Here is a 12,898-nt window from a genome sequence, read left to right as displayed (position 1 = left end):
CCTGAAATTCCAGTTTCCTTGGTGGTGATGTCACTAGTACCTTCACTAGAGAGTTGTTACAAAAACTACAGAAAGCACTTATCATGGCCTGACATGTAAATAAGCATCCAATAAGCATTTGTTGTTAGTCTGCCTAGTCCCCCACAGTAGGAGACACTTGGGAGTTTTTTCTAACACGCTATATGCACAGCTTAAAGAGGTAGAGGTCATAAGAGGAAGCTGGTGCTAGGCACAGTAGGAAGCATCAGTAATGCCAGCCAAGGGAGGTAGAGGCAGGGGAGCAGGGGCTTGACTGTAGGCTCAGCAGCAGTTAGAGGTCAGCCTAAACTATGTGAGATGTTGTCTCTAAAACTAAAGCAAAATACGAGCCAATGACTCACTTGGTAGGATGCTTGCCTAGCCCTCACGAGGCCCTGGGTTCAATCCCCAGTACTCAAACTAGGCAAGAGTAGCAGCGAGGTCTGTCAGGTCTACATAGCAAGACTGTCTCCAAGCACCACCACACCACCACCACCTCACTCTGCCCCAAACACAGCAAGTGTCAAGCCTGATTAGTGACTCATCACCACAGAGGCAGCCTGAGAACCTTCCACTCACAAGTTCCTCAAGACACGGACGGAGAGAGGGCCGAGGTGTGTCTAGTGGTCAGTGTGCATGAGGCTTGGGTTCACACTCAATAACACAAAATAAAATACTAGAATAAAGGTGAAGTCATTCGGCATGAGTTAACGGACTGGGTGTGGAGGTACCCAGGAAGGGGAGAAGGTTGTCCTGACTCTGGAACAACCTTAGCTAAACCATAAGGCCCCACTACAAAAAAAAAACCAAGAATAATGTGGAAGTGAGGGTGTGGCTTGATGTTTAAGGCCTCGCCCAGCACACAGAAAGCCCTGGATTCCATTCCCAACACTGCAAAACCAGTAACTTTAAACCTATGTCAACTAATTGATGGAAATTATTGAGCTATTATATGAAATCTGTGTGACGTAGTGGTGATCTAGCCTTAAAAACAACATCTCTCAACCAGAAGCTAAGGCAAGAGGATCACAAGTCAGGCCAACTTGAACTCCAGCCTAACACCTTGCCTGAGGTGTGGGAGTATCTCTCCTACTTCAGGTGGCAGGCAGGCCTTCAGGGTATTTAATTTCTATGAAAACTGCCACAGATTATTTTAAATAAAGCAAACTCCAACTTTGATTACATTTATAATTCAGATCATCTTAAAGGTCAGTTGTTCAGATCTGAAAATCTCAATTGTTTAAACTAATGATATAAAAAGGTATCCAAATGGACTTTTGACCTCTTGCTGACAGCCACAGAAAATGCCTCTAAGTGCCTCAGCAGGTAAGGAATTCATGGAATTCTGGTCTTCAGCCTAAGGATCACTGTGGTCCACCACAGTCAGCACCAAATTATGTGGGCAATGCAGGTTGGTCATCTAACTACTTGAATGTCTTCCATCTTTTCCCCACTTCACAACTGCCATTACTTCAAACAACAGGAAAAGTACAGTTTGTGAAGAGAATACAGTTAGAAAGTATTCTTAGTTATGAGAGCTGCCCAGGGACAAAGTATGGTCAGGAATGTGGGTAAACTGTAGTTTAAAATAAAGCTTCTGGATTACTGCCTGATTTCTTTTAATCTACTTAATCCTCTAGTTCAGGCTCGGATAATCAGGATCACATTCCTGTCTATGGCAAATGATCACTTGCCTGGTGGTCTCCCCGGTGGCCTTCGCACTAGACAATCCAAGCCACAGGGCAACTGGAACCTGAAAACCTGGATTATGACGACACCACAAGAAAAAGGACTGTTAGATTTCAGCAGTATATTTTTCCTGGTTAAGGACCCAAACTTCAGGTTATCTGCTCAATATTATAAGAGCTATTTTATAGGCCACATACTGATCCTAACATTGTACAGCTATGAGTTCCAGGCTGGCCTAGGCTAGAGACCCTGCCCTTCTCTCCCCAAGTCCCCAGAAAAACCAATCAAGGATTTATATATTTTCTGAAGAAGTAATAGAACACTAAATTAAGCATATTAGGCTAGAATCAAGTAAGAAATGGAACAGCTGCCCTTCCTTGGTCCTGGAAAAGCTCAACGCCGCAGGTGGGGGGGGGGGGATGGGATGCTGGAACAGGGAAGCAGAGGGTTGATTGGGGAACAGGGGGAGGAGAGATGGGTTATGAGACTTTGGGGGGGGGCAGGAAAGGGACAACATTTGAAATGTAAATGAAGAGTATATCTAAAAAAAAAAAATTAGCCGGGCATTGGTGGCGCACGCCTGTCATCTCAGCACTTGGGAGGCAGAGGCAGGCAGATTTCTGAGTTCAAGGCCAGCCTGGTCTACAGCGTGAACCAGGACAGCCAGGGCTACACAGAGAAACCCTGTTTCGGAAAAAAATAAAATAAATAAAGCTCCTTAGTCGCCCAAGAGTGGGTGGGCACACCTTTTATCCCAGCACTTTGAGGCAGAGGTAGGCAGATCTCCCTATTCTGAGTTTGAGGCTAGCCTGGTCTGACTACCTATGAGCACCTATGGAGCTCCAGGACAGCGAGGGCTGCAGAGACAGGCCATCTAATCCCAACCATGCATCTAATCCTTGACTTTCCTTCACTGACTAAAACCTTTTGAGTCAATTATTTACCCTAGAGACAATCGTGGAATATGTGCAAAAACAAATCCACTAGTTAGAGCCTTTCCCAAAAGCCAGAGTGGAGCCAAGACCAGGACAGGCAGACCTTGATGGCAACAAAAGAGAAGACTCCTCTCACTGAAGGCTGCCTCTCACGGGGCACAGGGTGCACAGGGACGTTTTGGACTGTTCAGGAGCACATGATCTCCTTAGAGAGCCAGCCCAGACCAACCAGGAAATGCAGGGGACGGGAAGAGGGGAATCTAAGAGTCTTTCTCCCCTTGCACTTCATGTTTGCTGACTATTCTGCTTCTAAGACTTTACATTCCAACACACACACACACACACACACACACACACACACACACGTGTTTCTACTGTGACAATCGACTTACAGACATCAAATTTTGCTTTTCGTTTTCTGAGACAAAGTCAGGTACTGTAGTAGCCCAGGCTAGCCTCTGACTCATGGCAACCCCTCTGCTTCAGCCTCCTGGGTGCTGGGATTGCAGGCCTAGGCCACTTCTGATTTTTCTATGACCCTTCTTTGCTAACCAACCTGCTGTACAATTTCCAGGATTGACATTTCAGGAAGATCCAGGGAGAAATCCTGCATGATTTGTCTCTTTATACAACATGACTACACTCTCAAGAAATAGTCAGTAGAAACCAGATGATAGGCATTTTCCCCCAAATAAAGTAATATGTGGTAGCTGAAACAAATGATTAAAAAGATTATACACACTACTGCCACAGATACACATGCACATTTCCACGAGTGCGCGCACACATGCACACACGCACACATTTTCTGGCACACATATACATGCATATAATCCAAGGTTCTCACATCTTTGATCCCAAAACACCATTGTCAGAGAGGGAGGTGGATCTCTGTGAGCTTGAAGACAGCCTGGTCTACATAGCAAGTCCAGGCCAGCCAGAGCAACACAGTGAAACCCTGTCTCAAAAGAAAGAGACACAGACAACAGAGTAGGCAAAGCAATCAGAGGATATGAAAATAAAGTTGGATCTTCTTCTGTTAACGAGAAGCCACGGGCACAGCAGGATGGCAGAGATTGCTGTGGAGCGCACACATGCAATCCCAACCAGGGAAGGTGTACTCAAGGAAATCACAAATCTCAGGGCCGCCTGGACTATACAACCAGACACTGAAGCAGAAAGATATGATAGAAGGCAAGGGAGGAAAGGGCTGAAGAGGGGCAGGAGAGAAGGAGAAATGAGAAATTACAATCGAGGAGGAACAAAGATGCTGGCAAGAAGGTATGTGGAGAAAATTTGATCTTGCTATAGCTTAGAAGTGAATTTGAAAGGCTTAAAGAGCTGGGTGTGTAGGTAGAAGGGACAGTGGGGCAAAGAGGGGACTTGCAGATGTACTCCTGTCATCACAACTCTTGGAAGACCCAGGCAGGAACATCACCAAGAATTCAAGGCCAGCCTGGATACACAGTGAGTCCCACAGCAGAAGAGACACTGTGTAAAAAACCAAAGCAAAATGCATCGCCACGGAGTTTTCACTCAAGGATAGGAAGTGGGGTGAGGAAGACTCATAAAAGGAACAGGTTGCTGGGCCTGGAAATATACGTTTGTAGTGCCAGCACTTGGGGCACAGAGGGATCAGGGGTTTGAAGCCAACTTGGGCTCCAGGAGGCTTGTCTCAAAGCAATTAAAAAAAAAAAAGAGGTTAGGGAGTAGAATTAGGAGCTCTCTATTTTAATATTATGTGCACTCACGTATACACACACACATACATACACACACACACACACACACACACACACACACAGTATAAACTCAATTCCTGCAAGCATGCTATCCACTAAATTCATGCCCAGTCCTGACCATATTACATTTAAAATGCCTACAAATGGGACTGAAGGGATGGCTGTCTGCCAAGAGGACCCATTGGTGATGCAGAGAACCTGGGTCCAGTTTCTGGTCTTTTCAGACAGTGTCTATCTCTGTCTGTGGTCACGATAGCCTAGAGAGCTCATGGACCACCCAGGCTGGCTCTGGAAGATTCTCTGGACCCAGCCCCCCAAGTGTCATGATCATAGGTAGCGTTCATAAATCATCTCTTCATTCACCGTTCCCTCTACTCTACACATAACCAGTTCTTTAACCCTTTCAAATTTACCTCTAAAATTTACCATCTGCAAATCCAGATCCAGAGGATCCATCCAATGCCCTTTTCTGGCTTCCACTGACAGCCTGACATTCACATGATTCACAAACATAGATGAGTAGGCTAAACACTCATAGCCATAAATTAAACTTTAAAAATAAAAAAATTAAAAATAAAATAAAATAAAAAGGATGCCTAGAAACAGGGCCAGGGGCCAGAAGGTAGCTCAACATTGGAACACTTGCCTGGCAAGGCCGTGGAGCTGGATTCCATCTCCAGAACCACAAAACCTCCATCCTATCCAGATCCCCTCCCCCCCAAAAAAATTAAAAACAAAATGTATAGGTCTAGATGTAGCTGAAGCTTAAAGCTCAGGACTGGTGATAAAAATCTGAGTCAACAACATGTGATAATATTTAGAGGGAAGAGAATGGCGTCATTCAGGAGGAGCACAGGTAAAGAAATGAAGAGGGAGGGACTGCCAGGAGGCCCTGGGGATCTGGGATGTTTTCAATACAAGGTGTGAGGCTGAAAACAAAGAGGGAAGAAAGCTTGGAAAGTTCCTGGCCATCATATGAGTCTCCTGTCATACAGTCTCCACCAAAACCACCTCTCCCTATCTGCCACATATTTATCTAATGTCTAGCATTTAAAAATCTGAGGTTCAGAAAGACTGGGCAGAATCCCTGCAATGGCAGCTCTTTTGACTCTGACTTAGGTCAAAGTCTAGAGCCAAACCAAGATGTCACTTCTGACCCTCAGCCTTTTCACTGTGGGTAGCAGGAGCAACAACCTACAAAGCAGACAACTGGGCTGTGTTGGGACAGTCTTTAATACCAGCACTCCAGGAGGCAGTGAGTTCAAGGCCACCTACAGGGCCAGTTACAGCACAGCCAGGGCTACACAGAGAAACCCGGTCTTGGGAGGGGTAAAAAATATCATCTAGGCTACAGGATTCTCACTGTTGCTTTCCATATAATTTGCTGACATTCACAAAACAAGTTGATTAGGGATTGATCCACCTGCAAAAAAATAAAAACCAGAGCAGGAAAACAGGGTTGGGGATATTAGCTATGAGCATCTTACTGTGTGTGAAGACCTGGGTTAAATCAGGGCTGGAGACATTAGCTATGAGCATCTTACTGTGTGTGAAGACCTGGGTTAAATCAGGGCTGGGGACATTAGCTATGAGCATCTTACTGTGTGTGAAGACCTGGGTTAAATCAGGGCTGGGGACATTAGCTATGAGCATCTTACTGTGTGTGAAGACCTGGGTTAAATCAGGGCTGGGGACATTGGTTATGGGCCTCTTACTGTGTGTGAAGACCTGGGTTAAATCAGGGCTGGAGACATTGGTTATGGGCATCTTACTGTGTGTGAAGACCTGGGTTAAATCAGGGCTGGGGACATTGGTTATGGGCATCTTACTGTGTGTGAAGACCTGAGCTCAATCCTCACACACCGGTGGAAGTGAGGCCCAGGCAGAGACAGGACGTGGCCCAGATAGGACTGAAGTGCTTAACTAGCATTCAGGAAGCCGAGTTCGATTCCCCAGCTCAGCATAAAACTAGGCTTTCGTGGTTTACAGGTGTAGGGTGAATGCCAGCACAAGGGAGGGAGAAGCAGAACTGTCTAGAGACAGAAGCGGGAACTACACAGCAAGTCACAGGCCAGCCGGAGGACTGAGCAATATTCTGTTTTGGGTGTTTTGGGTTTTGTTTTTTAATACAACAAGGCTGGGGACATGTAAGCTCTGAAGTAAATCACTTGCCTAATATCAAAAGCTCTAGGTTCAAAAAAATTAAGATAAATCAACATCCAACTTGTCAGGCCAATGATCTTTGGCACAAGAAAACCAACCTGATTTTTCCACTTTGTAAAAACACCCCGAAGGTGGAATGTCCTAGTCCATGTGTGAATCACAAGGGTAAACCAAAGATGTTTCTTAAATCCTTTTGGCTTTAGTGAATACAATTTCAATTTTACCATTTCAGATTTTTGCCTTCCAAAACTTGGGCAATCAGATCTTTGACACATTATAGACTTTCTACACAGTTCTGCTTTCTGCTTTCTTTTTTAAAAACCCGTGTGTGTGTGTGTGTGTGTGTGTGTGTGTGTGTTCCTCAGACGCCACACATCTTATATTTTGGGGGTAAGGTCTCTCATTGGCCTAGGGTGCCTCGATTCTGCTAAGTTAGCAGGTCCACCAGCAAACCCCTAGGAACCACTTGTGTGCCCTTCCCCAGCAATGGGACAAGTGGATGCCACCCTAACTTAATTTTTAACATCTATTCTGGATATGCCGAGTTCTATAATCCAAGCACAAGGGAGAAAGAGGCATGAATCAAAACCAGCCTAGTCTACAGAGTGAGTTCCAGACCCCTGGAGGCTAACACCGCAAAGTTCGGTCTCAAAAAATCCAAAACAAAACAAACAAACAAACAAAAACCTTGCGGAAGTAGTACCAAAATCCCCAAGTGATAATGAACTCCTGGAAACCCAGACTCCTTGGAGATTTCATTACGACTCATATTCCCAAACATCCATTCAGCACTTCAAAATAAATACTCATCTAATTTAATTATGATGACTTCACCAGACAGTAAGTAACACTGCCCACAATGATGTTTACAAAAGCACTTGTCACTCCCTTCGGATGTAGCAATGCAGAAAAAAAAAGGAGTATGTTTCCACACTCTTCCTGTGTTTATACTCTGTAACAAATGACAATTTAAGTGTCACTTCAGGTGGGTTAAATACCAAACCAAGTCAGGTAACATGTCCCACCATCCTCCACGTTGTGTAAACTGTGATTCTGATAGGATTCATAGCACTAATTCACTCCGTACCTAAGACAGGTTTCCACCTAAGACAGGTTTCCAAGTCAGCCTTTGCAAGAGAGAAACTACAGAATTCTACGAAGAGACTACACTAGCCGCTGTAAGATAACAGGCTCCTTCATTAAGCAACTCGAGTTGAGCTAGCTAATTGCAACACTAGAGTGGTTCGGAAATAAATTTGCCCCCAATGCCAACCTCCACGAAGGAATAAGCTAGAGCCAGCAAGGATGCTGCAGAGAGCTGCTCCCAAAAGCTCCCGTCACCCGAGCACTTACAGCGAGGTTAGCTCGGTCTCCCGCAACCCCCGGAGGTGAGTATTCCCAGTTCCCGCTTCACATCTCCCCGGGTTATTTCAGCCAAGGCCGCGCGGGACGCTTTAGCCGCGGCACGGGACTCTGACCGGTCCGAAACCGGAGAGGCAGGAATCGCGCCGCGAACGCTGCGCCGAGACACCTGAGGGTCCGCAGCCGCCGGGCGTCCGCACCGACACTGGCTGGGCCGTTCCGCAATCGCTGTGGTCTCCCACTGGGCGTCCCCCGCTGCTCGGTGTCCGCAGCCCGAGGCCTGGGCGCCGCGTACCTCGGAGCCCGCGCGCCCGCGGCCGAGCCGGGCAGGAAGCGCCCGCCCGAGTCGCCAGCGCCGCAGCCCGCGCCGCCTCCCGCGCTCACCTGCCCCGCGCGCCGCCACCGGCTTCCGATCCCGCAGCGCCGTCAGCAGCTCCCGCAGCCGTGCCCGCCTGGCTCCGGCACCCGCATACCCGTCTCCCAGCCTCTTGCTGCCTTCGGGACTCAACACGACACCCGCCCACCGCCCACGACCATGGCCGGCTCCGTCGCAGCCGCTGCACCGCCCGACGGAGCACGCGCGCGCCACCGCCGTGCCCGCGCCTGCGCGAGTGCGCGCGCGAGCCTCCCGGGCTCTCCTCCCCTCTCCGGCCCCGCCCACCCTCTAGGGCCAATCCCCCGACGCCCGCCCCCAGGCAGCCCCGCCCACTCACCGTGCTAGCCTGGTCCGGGCCCCACCCCTCGAGGGGAGGTAGCACCAGCCTCGCCCTGTGCGGCTGTCTGTGCAGCTTTCCTACTGAGCTGCCGGCGCGCTTGGGTTGGCTCGCGAAGCACTGCGGTGTCTGCAGACCCCAGCTCTCCGCCTTCGGGAAAAACTGCACCTCCCAATTCCGCTTCTCCGCAGACACCCCTTTGTTCCCACGGCCCAGCTGGCTTTCCATTCCCTGCGATGTGAACTATCATTTAGATTTAAAGAGTCCAGCCTTTGAAACACTTCTGTGTTCGTCTCTGCACCACCGCAGCTGACATTTGACTGCCAATCCTTACACATCGCCCAGCGCTTTTTTCTCGCTTCTGTCTTCCTGCTGTCGGGAAATTTTATGGCTCTTCCTTTAGTGAGACGCTTGAATTTTACCCAAACCTTGGACGCGAGGGATAGAGCTCAGTGGTAGGGCACTCACATAGCCTAAGAGGTCCTGCGTGGGATACTTGGAGTCTTTTTGTTTACTTATAGTAAACCTACTGTAACCTAATGCCACTCTAACAATTCAAACAAGTACTTGAGCAGTCTAGAATAGAATCTACAAGTAGAACGAAAATGAGACAAGGTGGCAAAACAATAGTTTGATTCTGGGAATGTAGCTCAGTGATTTAAAAAAAAAAATTAAGCGTGATAGCTAATGCCTACAAAACTCCGCGTTCAGGACCCTAAGGCAGGTGCATTGCCAGGCCAGCTAGGTTACTAAGTGACTTGCAGACGAGGCAAGGTTGCATAGCCGAGACTCTGTCCCAAAAAAACAAAGGTTAACCTATTTCACCACACTTGTACGAGTTTGGGGTTTCTGCAAGCAATTGTATGTGGAGCTGGCTTTTGAAGCTTCAGTCCTTTGCATTGGGACATCAAATGCTTAGCCCAACTGTGAAGCCCGGGTCTTTTCAGTTGTCCAATGAATAGAACTCCCCTGCATATTTAGAGAGCTCACAACCAGAAATGTCAGTAAAGGCCTTTCACAAGTTGACCCTCAACCCTTGTACCAAGCTTCTTCCTTCCCCTCCACCACAAGGTCAGTCTCATGCCCAGGACAGAAGCGAAAGTATCTTGCATTAGACTAGCCGTGGCTTTCTGACCAAGCAGAAAAGGGTTATGAAAACACTGAGCACAGTGATGCAAGCCGGGCAGGCAGATCTGTGAGTTGAGGCCAGCCTGGTCTACAAAGCAAATTCCAGGAGAGCTAGGACTACACAGAGAAACCTTAGGGAGAGAGAAAAAGACAGAGACACACACAGAGAGATATAGAGACACCGGGGGGGGGGGGGGGGGGCGGAGAGGGGGGGAGTAAAACAAGAAGCTTGCCAGTCAAATACCTGTGAAGTTTCTGTGGGTAGTGGGGATGGAAATGGTAGAATAGGAATATACTATGACAAAGAATGGATTTAGGCCTAATCTGTTCTTTGCTGGTAGTATTGCTATGCAGTCCTTGGAAAAGCCACTCTGGGAGATTAGACTGTACAGCTGTAAATTTTGAATAGCCTGTGTGTGAAAAGGGTTCTGTGAAAGGCTGAAGAGGTGGCTCAGTGATTAAGAGCACTGACTGCTCTTCCAGAGGTCCTGAGTTCAATTCCCAGCAACTGCATGGTGGCTCACAACCATCTGTAATAGGATCTGAAGCCCTCTTCTGGTGTGTGGAAAACAGCTACAGTGTATTTATATGAATATAATAAATACATCCTTTAAAAAAAGGAGTTCTGTGATGTATTCCTCTTTGCATTGTTTTGGTGCTAAGAACCTTATCCATTAGTCATCAGTAACCTATAAAGAATGAGTAGAGTTTGGATGTATATGAATAGTTTGACTATACCTTCATGCTTTGATTTGTATTCCTGCATGTTTTAAAAGCTTCAAGCCTGAAATGAAACGCAATAGCTTGAAAGGGTGCAAACAGAATAGTGGGTTGGTTGGTTAGAGGGTAATAATTTGAGTAGACAATTAGATTTTCACGTTTTCAAAAATTTCAATACAATAAAATCATGTGTTATTTTAGAGGAAGGGATTAAATGCCTGTCAGCCCCAGAAAGCTAGGTTCATGCACCCATCCCTGCCCCATCCCCAAAGTAGCAATGAAAGAGACACGTAATCAGGAGTACATGCATCCCGAAGATACATCCTTATGGAATCTGTGAATGTGACCTTAGCTGGAAAAAAACAATGTTTGCAGGTCTAATTAAGTTAAGAGCTTGGAAATGAGGTCATCCTTCCTTTAGAATCAACCCAATACCAAAGATAAGTGTCCTTATAAAAGAAAAGGCAAGGTCAGGCCTGGTGGCACACACCTTTAATCAAAAAAAAAAAAAAAAAAAAAAAAAAAAACTAAACTAAATAAATAAATAAATAAACAAAGCCATCGGTGGTGGCCCAAGCCTGTAATCCCAGCACTTGGGAGACAGAGGCAGGTCAGGTGGATTTCTGAGTTTGAGGCCAGCCTGGTCTACAGAGTGAGTTCCAGAACAGCCAGGGCTACACAGAGAAACCCTGTCTCCAAAAACCAAAAACAAACAAACAAACAAACAAATGAAAGGCAAGCCTGTAATGCCAGAACTCAAGAAGCCTGAGCGTGGGTTAAACTGTGGAATCCTGTCAAAAGAAAAAATAAGAGTGGAGAAATAGAAGGAGGAAAGTTAGAGGCCAGCCTGGTCTGCATAGTGAGTTCCAAGCCAGCCAGGGCTACATAGTGAGACCCTGACTAGACAGACAGACAGACAGACAGACAGATAGATAGATAAAAATAAAAATCGAGAAGAGTGATTTGACAAACAGAAGAAGGTAATGTAAAGAATGTTGATATAAGAGAAATTCATCTTTTACAACCTAAGGACACTAAAGTTACTAGCAGCCATGGGAGCTACGAGCACATAAAGCAGTGTCTTACATTCCTTAAAAGGAACCAACCTTGCAGACATCTTGACATCACTTTTGGAGTCTAGAACTATGAGGAACTAAATTTCTGGGTTGTTTTAAAACACACACACACACACACACACACACACACACACACACACGCACGCACGCAGACAGACACACACACACACACACAAACTTGGCAATGATTTCCTCAAGTAGACAAAAGTCTAGTGTAAACATTTGGTATAATATTGCTCCTAGTGGCTGACAGACAGGAAGAACCAGAAGGGGGAAGGAGCGTGACTGGGAGGCCGGTCTACTGGTTTGTTTTTGAGGTGTATTTTGGTTTGAGGTGTATTTTATTAATTTTGACAACCTTCAATATCTGAAGTTCTGGGGTTGCAGGTGTGCATCACAATTCTCATTAACTTGTTTTGTGGAAAGGTGGGAAGAACTGCACATGGCATAAATTAATTACTATCCCAGAATGGAGGAGAAAGCCTAGCTGGTGAGCTGACATACCAGAGAAAGCCAAGGAAACCTTATCCTGTCCTACCCCCGACAATGGCCTGCTGCCTCTCTCTCTTTCTTCTCTTCAAAGACCAGGAAAGAAGATCCAGCCTCCATATTAGTGCCACCAACCTCTGGAGGAGGGGGACAGAAAAAGACAGATAAAGAACATAGAGGGGCAGGGCAGTGGTGGTACATGCCTTTGGTCCCAGTCCTTGGGAGGCAGAGGCAGGCAGGTTTCTGAGTTCAAGGCCAGCCTGGTCCACAGAGTGAGCTCCAGGACAGCCAGGGCTACACAGAGAAACTCTGTCTCGAAATAAAAAAATTAAAAATAAATAAATAAATAAAAGGAGGGGGGAAGGGAAGAACAGGCAGCAGCTAATTGTGCAGAGACAGACAAACCGCAGCAGGAAACCTACAGATAAGAGAGGGAGGAGCTTCAGAGAGAGAGAGAGAGAGAGAGAGGATGAAGCAGAAAGCTGCCCCATCCCCTTCTTGGCTCAGGCAAGAAAAGCATGCTTTCACAAATGCTTGATACCAGGCCAGCCTTATAAGTATACAAATGCTGACTTGGGCCCCTGAGGGTGAGGGGTGTGTGCTGGGGTTCACCCCTTAGCCTCATAAGCTGCTTGTCATTGCTGTCCTATAGCCCATAGTTTGTTGGTTGGTTTTCTTATTATTTATTTTTACTGAATTTTTGAGACAGTGTCAGATTTTGTTTTTCTGTTTGTTTTTTTGTTTGTTTGTTTGTTTGATTTTTTTATGGTGATCCTGGCTGTACTTGAACTCACAACAATCCAGCTGTCTCATCTTCAGGAAGTGAGTGGATTGCAGATATTGATCACTATGTCTATCTTGGC

General features: G+C 46.6%; 1 protein-coding gene across 1 annotated transcript in view; it reads right to left on the bottom strand.

Annotated features, from left to right (window-relative positions):
• Window positions 1-8,382, bottom strand: part of Pik3cb (phosphatidylinositol-4,5-bisphosphate 3-kinase catalytic subunit beta) — a 95,844-nt gene extending 87,462 nt beyond the window's left edge. The window contains exon 1 of the mRNA XM_052189232.1: window positions 8,294-8,382. The gene's annotated coding sequence lies outside the window, so the exon portion shown is untranslated. The remainder of the gene's footprint in view (window positions 1-8,293) is intronic.
• Between the last annotated feature and the right edge of the window lie 4,516 nt (window positions 8,383-12,898).

Source organism: Apodemus sylvaticus, chromosome 7 (genome assembly GCF_947179515.1).
Source record: "Apodemus sylvaticus chromosome 7, mApoSyl1.1, whole genome shotgun sequence".
Lineage (NCBI taxonomy): Eukaryota > Metazoa > Chordata > Mammalia > Rodentia > Muridae > Apodemus > Apodemus sylvaticus.
This window is presented reverse-complemented; position numbering and strand designations above follow the sequence as displayed.